Source organism: Gossypium raimondii, chromosome 3, assembly GCF_025698545.1.
Source record: "Gossypium raimondii isolate GPD5lz chromosome 3, ASM2569854v1, whole genome shotgun sequence".
NCBI lineage: Eukaryota > Viridiplantae > Streptophyta > Magnoliopsida > Malvales > Malvaceae > Gossypium > Gossypium raimondii.
The window spans coordinates 57,712,163-57,722,608 of NC_068567.1; the positions used below are offsets into that span (position 1 = coordinate 57,712,163).

At 36.3% G+C, this 10,446-nt stretch overlaps 2 long non-coding RNA genes across 2 annotated transcripts; both read right to left on the reverse strand.

The window, feature by feature from the left end:
- Nucleotides 1-880: 880 nt before the first annotated feature.
- Nucleotides 881-2,481, reverse strand: LOC128039650 (uncharacterized). Its single transcript, XR_008194099.1, has 3 exons — nt 2,273-2,481; nt 1,721-1,807; nt 881-937 (listed from the first exon to the last, which is right to left on the reverse strand). It is a non-coding gene; the product is annotated as an uncharacterized LOC128039650 (long non-coding RNA).
- Nucleotides 2,482-8,383: 5,902 nt separating this feature from the next.
- Nucleotides 8,384-9,835, reverse strand: LOC128039651 (uncharacterized). Its single transcript, XR_008194101.1, has 3 exons — nt 9,779-9,835; nt 9,223-9,309; nt 8,384-8,440 (listed from the first exon to the last, which is right to left on the reverse strand). It is a non-coding gene; the product is annotated as an uncharacterized LOC128039651 (long non-coding RNA).
- Nucleotides 9,836-10,446: the final 611 nt, after the last annotated feature.

A 10,446-nucleotide genomic window follows, 5' to 3' on the forward strand; every position in this document is an offset into this window, starting at 1 on the left:
CCGAGACCGTTTCCGGAGTCGAGCACGAGGCATTACTTAGCTTATCTTACCAATTCGGAGCATAAAAACTAGGTTTGAAAATTTATTTCACTATTTACAGCAAATCTGTCCAATCGCACAGCAGTTACTAAATTAATTATAACTTGAGCTACAGAACTCGAAATTTAATTCTGTAAATTTTCCCTGAAACTAGACTCATATATCTACTCACCATAAAATTTTTAGAATTTTTGGTTCAGCCAATTAGTACAGTTTATTAATTAAAGTCTCCCATGTTTCACCATTCGACTATTCTGACCTCTTGTTACTAAAAATAAGTTTTCTCACTGTAGGATTTTCATATGAAGTTCTTACTTGTTTATACAGAAAATAGACTCATTAAGGAATCTAAGCATGTAAATTTCAACTCATAACCATTTTTGTACAATTTGTAATTATTTTCTAAACTCAGAACAGGGGACTCCAAAAACAGTTCTGACCCTATCTTACTAAAATTCACATATCTTAAAATATAAATTTTCTTTTGCTACACCGTTATTTTTCTATGAAAATAGACTCAACAAGCTTTAATTCCATATATCATTCACCCTCTAATTCATTTTATACTATCTTGGGTGATTTTTCAAATTCACGTCACTGTGCTGCCTGAATTCTGTTTCTTTGCAAAATTTTATCCTTTCATGATTTCCATGCATAATTTATCACCTAATCTTTCATAACAACAAACACCTTCATCCTTAACCATTTTAATGACCATACATCATCAAATACTTACACATCACTCATTAGCAAAATCATCATTACAAACATACAAAATAACTAAATCCCTATACATGCCATAACTCAAACGTGTTTCGATATAAAATACCGAAAGGTTGTAGTTGATAGTGTGGACGATCTCCGACTTCTTTAGGATCCTTGAAGTAGCTTTGCAATACTATAAGAGAAAGAGAAATAAAAGAAGTAAGCATAAAGCTTAGTAAGTTTACTAGCAAATAAATAACAATATTTAACTTAAATAATTAAACTCAATGTCTATATCTCTAGTTTACTCTTTAGTTAATCTCATACTAGTTCTCTTACTTGTTTACTTAGAATACTTGTGTGCATAACTTACTCAACTCTTGCTGCATCGTTGAACATCAATTGATAGTATAATAAGTTCTTAACTCTTATAACTTACCCGAGCTTGCCATTTAGGCTTTAAACCGAACTTTCATGAACATAATTCGTTTACAAGCCCGTTGAGCTACATTGGAATAATAAGGATACTCGGGTCTCTTCGATAATAACATGCCAAAGCCATGTCCCACATGGTCTTACATGGATGTTCTCATATCGGTGCCCATGCCATGTCCCGGACATGGTCTTACTGGGACCTCTCATCTCGGTGCAACGCCATGTCCTGACATGGTCTTACATGGGACCTCTCATCTCGGTGCCAATGCCATGTCCTGACATGGTCTTACATGGGACCTCTCATCTCGGTGCCAATGCCATGTCCCGACATGGTCTTACATGGGACCTCTTTACCCAAATGTCATGACATTCGTATCCAATACCATCCTTATGTATCAACGGGACTTTTTAATTTTAATTCTCTATCATTTCATGCTTAGATCATCATCAAATAAATTCATAAAATAAATTCATAGTTGCTGGAAAATAACAGCATTGATAATAAATATTGAAATATTGCATTTATTTACCGTAAACTTACCTCGGTACCAATTATAGCCAAATTCACCAACTTAGCCTTCAACTTTATTCTTCCCTTTGTCTAACCTCGAGTTTCGTACTTCTTGATCTAAAATAGTAAATTTAACTTATTTAATAATCACATTCATCAAAACAGCCCTCGACTCTAACTTTTTCAAAATTACAATTTTGCCCTAAACTTTACATAATTACATTTTTTCCCCAAGGCTCGGAAATTAAACTTCATCTCTTATTCTTATGTTTTATAACATTCTGAACATTTTTCCTTCTATGGCAACATCAAATTCCCACTCTAACATGTACTTATGAACATTAGGTATTTTCTGGATTATGTCGTTTTACTCGTTTTCACTTAAAATCGCTTAGTAAAAGTTGTTTAACATAATTTCTAGCTTCATATTCTATCATAAAACATCAAAATAAACACTTTTCACCTATGGGTATTTTTCCAAATATAAACCCTAGGTTAAATTATTGCTAGAATAAGCTAAAGTAAGCTACCGGGATCTCAAAAACGTAAAGAACATTAAAAACGGGGCTTGGGATCACTTACTATGGAGCTTGGAAGCTTGAAAACCCTAACTATGGCTTCCCCCCTTGCTGATTTCGTTCATATGAAGAAGATGAGCATAATTTGTCATCTTTTTCCCTTTTAATTCATTTTAATTACTAGATTACCAAATTGCCCCTAACTTAAAAATTTTCTATTTCACTTATCTCATGTCCATTTTTGTCTACCAAGTTACCAATGGTATAATTACCATATAAGGACCTCCAATTTAAAGTTTCATAACAATTGGACACATCTAACATGTAGAACTCAACTTTTGCACTTTTACAATTTAGTCCTTTTGACTAAATTGAGTGCTAAACGTCGAAATTTTCGAACGAAATTTTCACGAAATCATTTTGTGAAATTGTAGACCATAAAAATATAAGAAAAATAAAATTTTTCTCATCGGATTTGTGGTCCCGAAACCACTGTTCCGATAACCTCAAATTTGGGCCATTACAACTCTCCCCCCCTTTTTAGGATTTTCGTCCTCGAAAATCTTACCAGTAAAGAGATTCGGGTATTGCTTCCTCATTGTCTCTTCCGGTTCCCATGTTGCTTCCTCAATCCCGTGCTTTTGCCATAGCACTTTCACCAGATTACCTTTTTGTTTCTAAGCTCCTTTGTTTCTCGTATAATACTTTAACCTGGTTCTTCATTATAAGTCATATCCGTCTGAATTTCTACTTCAGTTGGAGTAATAACATGTGAAGGATCTGATCGATACCATCGTAGCATAGATACATGAAATACATTATGAATTTTGTCGAGTTCCGGTGGTAAAGCCAATCGGTAAGCAACTGGTCCAATTCTTTCTATAATCTCATATGGTCCGATAAATCTTGGACTCAATTTACCCTTTCGATCAACCGAGAACTTTCTTCCAAGGAGACACTTTTAAGAATACTTTATCACCCACATGAAATTCAATCTCCTTCGTTTAAGATCGGCGATGACTTCGACGATCGAAGTCGCTTTAAACTATCTCGAATCACTTTACTTTTTCTTCTATTTCCGGATCAAATCAACCCGTGTATTTTCTTTTCACTGAGCTCAGTCCAATATAACGGTGTTCTACATTTTCTACCATACAAAGCTTCATACGGAGCCATTTTAATACTAGATCGATAATCGTTATTGTAAGCAAATTCAATCAAAGGTAGATACCTTTCCTAATTACCTTGCAACTCTAATACGCAACATCGGAGCATATCTTCCAATACCTGAATTACACGCTCAGATTGGCCATCTGTCTGAGGATGAAATGCAGTACTGAAATACAACTGAGTACCCAAAGCTTCTTGTAATTTGTTCCAGAAACGAGACGTAAATCGGGGATCTCTGTTTGATATAATGGAGACAGGCACTCCATGTAGTCTAACAATCTCAGATATATACAATTCAGCCAATTTATCTAAAGAATAATCCATACATACTGGGATAAAGTGCGCGGACTTTGTCAATCGATCGACAATTACCCAAATGGCATCTTTCTTCTTTGGAGACATCGGCAACCCAGATACAAAATCCATAGTGACTCTTTCCCATTTCCATTCCGGTATAGTGATTGGTTGAAGCAACCCCGAAGGTACCTGATGTTCAGCTTTAACCTGCTGACATACTAAACATCTTGATACAAACTCAGAGATATCACGTTTCATACCCGGCCCCCAATACATCTTTTTCAAGTCATTATACATTTTATTACTCCCGGATGTACGACATAGTACCGCTATGGGCCTCGTGTAGAATCTTACAGATAAGCTCGAATTCTTGACACATACTCTACCTCTAAATAATAAACAACCATCAGTCCCAGTCTGAAATTCTGAATCATTACCGGACTCATAATGTGCCCGTTTAGCATGTAACTTTTCATCATTTTTCTGAGCCTCACATATTTGTTGACGAAACATCGATTTAGCCTTCGTTTCAGCTATGATTGAACCATCATCAGTCAGTGACAACCGGGCATTCATAGCTCGTAAAGCAAATAGAGATTTTCGGCTCAAAGCATCAGCTACCACGTTAGCCTTACCCGGATGGTAATCAATAACCAAATCATAATCCTTTATCAATTCAAGCCACCTGCGTTGTCTCAAATTCAAATCTTTCTGTGTCATCAAATATTTCAAGCTTTTGTGATCGGATAAATATGAAACTTTTCACCATACAAATAATGCCGCCATATTTTCAATGCAAATACAATAGCAGCTAATTCGAGATCATGTACCGGGTAGTTTCTTTCATGTGGCTTAAGTTGTCTTGAAGCATAGGCTATTACTTTATCTTCTTGCATCAAGACACAACCCAAACCATTTAATGATGCATCACTATAAATAATAAATTCCTTACCCGATTCAGGCTGTACTAACACAAAAGCTTAGTCAACAATTTCTTCAATCGGTCAAAACTTTCTTGCATTTATCATCCATTCAAATTTAACATCTTTCGTAATAAACGAGTCATTGGAGAAGCTATCATAGAAAACCCCATACAAATCTCCGATAATAACCACTAAACCCAAGAAACTTCTAACTTCGGATACATTCTTGGTGGACTCCAATTGACAATAGCTGAAATTTTACTCGGATCTACCGATGCCTTCTGCGGATACAATATGTCCGAGAAAACCTACCTCTCAAGCCAAAATTCACATTTACCGAATTTAGCATAAAGTTTCTTTTCACGCAGAATTTGCAACACTATTTTCAAATGTTCTGCATGCTCAGTTTCATCCCGAGAATAAACTAAAATGTCATCAATAAAAACTACTACAAACCTATCTAGATACGGTCTGAATATCCGGTTCATCAAATCCATGAATCTGCAGTGCATTAGTCAACCCAAACGGCATAACCGAAACTCATAATGCCCATACACGGTTCGAAAAGTCGTCTTTGGCACATCTACTCTTTTACCCGTAAATGGTAATAACCCGATCGGAGATCAATCTTTGAAAATACTGTGGCACCTTTCAGTTGATCAAATAAGTCATCAATTCGAGGCAATGGGTACTTATTCTTTATAGTTACCTTATTAAGCTACCGATAGTCAATACACAATCTCAAAGACCCGTCTTTCTTTTTCACAAACAGAACTGGAGCACCCCAAGGTGAATGACTCGGACGAACAAAACCTCTGTCAACAAGTTCCTGTAACTGTGCCTTTAACTCTTTTAATTCTATAGGAGCCATACGATACGGAGCTATGGAAATTGGGGTAGTTTCCGGAATCAGATCTATAGAAAATTCCACTTCTCTTTCTGGTGGCAACCCCGGTAATTCCTCTGGAAACACCTCAGAAAATTCACATACAATCGGCATCGCTCAGATCTTTGACTCAGATACTTTAGTATCCAACACATACGCCAAATAAATATCATACCCTTTTCTGACACACCTCTGAGCTGACATCACTGAAATTATATCGAATAATCCCTCCGTCGATTAGATTTAACCCAAAGTAATTCTCCATTCGCATTTCAACACAACATATTTTTGTCTACAGTTTACTCTTGCATCATCTTTGAGTTAACCAATCCATGCCCAATATCACATCAAACTCATCAAAAGGCAATAACATCAAGTCAACCGAAACAAATACCTTTTACCATTAGTGGACAATTTTTACAAACTTTATCCACTATCACAAACTGGCCCAGGGGGTTCGAGACTTTAACCATAAATTCAGTAGGTTCAACAGACAAATTTTTAACAAATACTAGTTTCGTGCATATATATGAATGTGTAGAGCCAGGATCAATTAATGCAATAACATTAGTGTCATAAAGAGAAAATGTACCGTAATTATATCAGGAGAGGATGCCTCTTCACGAGCACGAATAGCATATGTTCTCGCGGTGCTCTAACATCCGATCTCATTCTTGAATCTCTGGATGCACTCCTATTACTCGCTCCCACTCTGGTTTCTCTGCGGTCTACCTCTAGTAGGAGCATTTCGATCTCACACTCGTTATCTCTTCTCTTTAGTCATTTCAGACAATCCCGAATAAAGTGATCGGACGCCCACATCTGAAACAAATATTTTCACCGCTCTACACTCTCCGGGGTGGCGTCTCCCACATTGAGGACATTCCGGCCTAGGAGGTCGAGTACTGCCAGTACTTGCAACTGTAGTGGTTTGAGCTCTAGAACCGTCAAATCTTCTACCCCTGCTTCGGCCAGGATATCTAGCTGGAAAATATGATCCGCTAGAGAGCTCCCTAGGCCTCTTAGATGTAGATGAAATGATTTACTCATTTGCCTCTTCTTTGTATCCTGCGCTCCAGCTTCAGCTTTGCTCTTCTCTTTTTCTTTTAACAAGTCTTCTACTTTACAAGCTCTTTCTACCAGAACAACAAACTCTCTGATTTCCAATACCCCCACTGATAGTCGGATGTCATCATTAAGCCCATCTTCAAATCTCTTGCACATGTTAGCTTCAGTGGATACAAATTCCCGAGCATACTTACTAAGTCTGACAAATTTGCGTTCATATTCAGTCACAGACATTTTACCTTGTTTTAGCTCAAGAAACTCTTTCCTTTTCTGATCTATAAATCTCTGGCTGATGTACTTCTTTCGAAACTCCTCCTGAAAGAAATCCCAAGTAACCCTCTCACTCGGTACTATAGACACGAGAGTCTTCCACCAATGATAAGTCAATCTCCGAGAAGTGAGACCACACACTTCATACATTCTTCCGGTGTACAAGATAATTCTTCAAAACCCCGATGGTATTCTCAAGCCGACTCGCTTTTCGCATCATCATCTTTGGTAGCCCGAAATTCTTCACCCCTTGCTTCCTAATCTTATCAACAGTGGTCTCTCTCGATAACTATACCGCAGTTGGGGAAGCTACATGGGGAACCTGTGATTCTTGAGGGGTGGAGGTCTTATAGCCGGATTCGCATGCGAACAGACTCGGCAAACCAATCACCATGGCTTGGAAGAAGGCTTCTAGCTCCTCCTCCCCGCCTATCGATGCGTGTCTTTCACTAACATTAACATCTGATGGCACCGCCCCTTCATGAGAATAGGCGATTACTCTCTACTTCATATGTACTAGCTCGTTCAGGATCCATAACTATAAAAGAAAACATTTTAAAATCGCTGAGAGTCGTCACACTATCAAAATATATAAGTATGGCATGTATAGGTAGACTCTTATTCATACTGCATATTTCCGAGAATCGACTAAACCTGCTCGATACCAATAAAATGTAACACCCTTACCCGAGACCGTTTCCGAGTCGAGCACGAGGCATTACTTAGCTTATCTTACCAATTGAGCATAAAACTAGGTTTGAAAATTTATTTCACTATTTACAGCAAATCTGTCCAATCGCACAGCAGTTACTAAATTAATTATAACTTGAGCTACAGAACTCGAAATTTAATTCCGTAAATTTTCCTGAAACTAGACTCATATATCTACTCACCATAAAATTTTTAGAATTTTGGTTCAGCCAATTAGTACAGTTTATTAATTAAAGTCTCCCTGTTTCACCATTCGACTATTCTGACCTCTTGTTACTAAAAATAAGTTTTCTCACTGTAGGATTTTCATATGAAGTTCTTACTTGTTTATACAGAAAATAGACTCATTAAGGAATCTAAGCATGTAAATTTCAACTCATAACCATTTTTGTACAATTTGTAATTATTTTCTAAACTCAGAACAGGGGACTCCAAAACAGTTCTGACCCTATCTTACTAAAATTCACATATCTTAAAATATAAATTTCCTTTTGCTACACCGTTATTTTTCTATGAAAATAGACTCAACAAGATTTAATTCCATATATCATTAACCCTCTAATTCATTTTATACTATCTTGGGTGATTTTTCAAATTCACGTCACTGTGCTGCCTGAATTCTGTTTCTTTGCAAAATTTTATCCTTTCATGATTTCCATGCATAATTTATCACCTAATCTTTCATAACAACAAACACCTTCATCCTTAACCATTTTAATGACCATACATCATCAAATACTTACACATCACTCATTAGCAAAATCATCATTACAAACATACAAAATAACTAAATCCCTATACATGCCATAACTCAAACGTGTTTCGATATAAAATACCGAAAGCGCTTGTAGTTGATAGTGTGGACGATCTCCGACTTCTTTAGGATCCTTGAAGTAGCTTTGCAATACTATAAGAGAAAGAGAAATAAAAGAAGTAAGCATAAAGCTTAGTAAGTTTACTAGCAAATAAATAACAATATTTAACTTAAATAATTAAACTCAATGTCTATATCTCTAGTTTACTCTTTAGTTAATCTCATACTAGTTCTCTTACTTGTTTACTTAGAATACTTGTGTGCATAACTTACTCAACTCTTGCTGCATCGTTGAACATCAATTGATAGTATAATAAGTTCTTAACTCTTATAACTTACCCGAGCTTGCCATTTACGCTTTAAACCGAACTTTCATGAACATAATTCGTTTACAAGCCCGTTGAGCTACATTGGAATAATAAGGATACTCGGTCTCTTCGATAATAACATGCCAAAGCCATGTCCCACATGGTCTTACATGGGATGTTCTCATATCGGTGCCCATGCCATGTCCTGACATGGTCTTACTGGGACCTCTCATCTCGGTACAACGCCATGTCCCGACATGGTCTTACATGGGACCTCTCATCTCGGTGCCAATGCCATGTCCTGCACATGGTCTTACATGGGACCTCTCATCTCGGTGCCAATGCCATGTCCTGCACATGGTCTTACATGGGACCTCTTTACCCAAATGTCATGACATTCGTATCCAAGACCATCCTTATGTATCAACGGGACTTTTAATTTTAATTTCTATCATTTCATGCTTAGATCATCATCAAATAAATTCATAAAATAAATTCATAGTTGCTGGAAAATAACAGCATTGATAATAAATATTGAAATATTGCATTTATTTACCGTAAACTTACCTCGGTACCAATTATAGCCAAATTCACCAACTTAGCCTTCAACTTTATTCTTCCCTTTGTCTAACCTCGAGTTTCGTACTTCTTGATCTAAAATAGTAAATTTAACTTATTTAATAATCACATTCATCAAAACAGCCCTCGACTCTAACTTTTTCAAAATTACAATTTTGCCCCTAAACTTTTACATAATTACATTTTTTCCCCAAGGCTCGGAAATTAAACTTCATCTCTTATTCTTATGTTTTATAACATTCTGAACATTTTTCCCTTCTATGGCAACATCAAATTCCCACTCTAACATGTACTTATGAACATTAGGTATTTTTACCGATTATGTCGTTTTACTGCTTTTCACTTAAAACCGCTTAGCAAAAGTTGTTTAACATAATTTCTAGCTTCATATTCTATCATAAAACATCAAAATAAACACTTTTCACCTATGGGTATTTTTCCAAATATAAACCCTAGGTTAAATTATTGCTAGAATAAGCTAAAGTAAGCTACCGGGATCTCAAAAACGTAAAGAACATTAAAACCGGGGCTTGGGATCACTTACTATGGAGCTTGGAAGCTTGAAAACCCTAACTATGGCTTCCCCCCTTGCTGATTTCGTTCATATGAAGAAGATGAGCATAATTTGTCATCTTTTTCCTTTTAATTCATTTTAATTACTAGATTACCAAATTGCCCCTAACTTAAAAATTTTCTATTTCACTTATCTCATGTCCATTTTGTCTACCAAGTTACCAATGGTATAATTACCATATAAGGACCTCCAATTTAAAGTTTCATAACAATTGGACACATCTAACATGTAGAACTCAACTTTTGCACTTTTACAATTTAGTCCTTTTGACTAAATTGAGTGCCCAAACGTCGAAATTTTCGAACGAAATTTTCACGAAATCATTTTGTGAAATTGTAGACCATAAAAATATAAGAAAAATAAAATTTTTCTCATCGGATTTGTGGTCCTGAAACCACTGTTCCGATAACCTCAAATTTGGGCCATTACATTCCCCACGAGTTCAAAATGTCAGAATTTAAAAAATACAATGGGACCAGTTGCCCTGAAGCTCATATTTCCATGTTTTGTAGGCGTATGACTGGATACGTTAACAACGACCAACTACTTATACATTGCTTTCAAGATAGCCTCACAGAGGCAACATTTAAGTGGTACAATCAATTAAGTCGTACCAAGATTAGTTCATGGAGGGACTT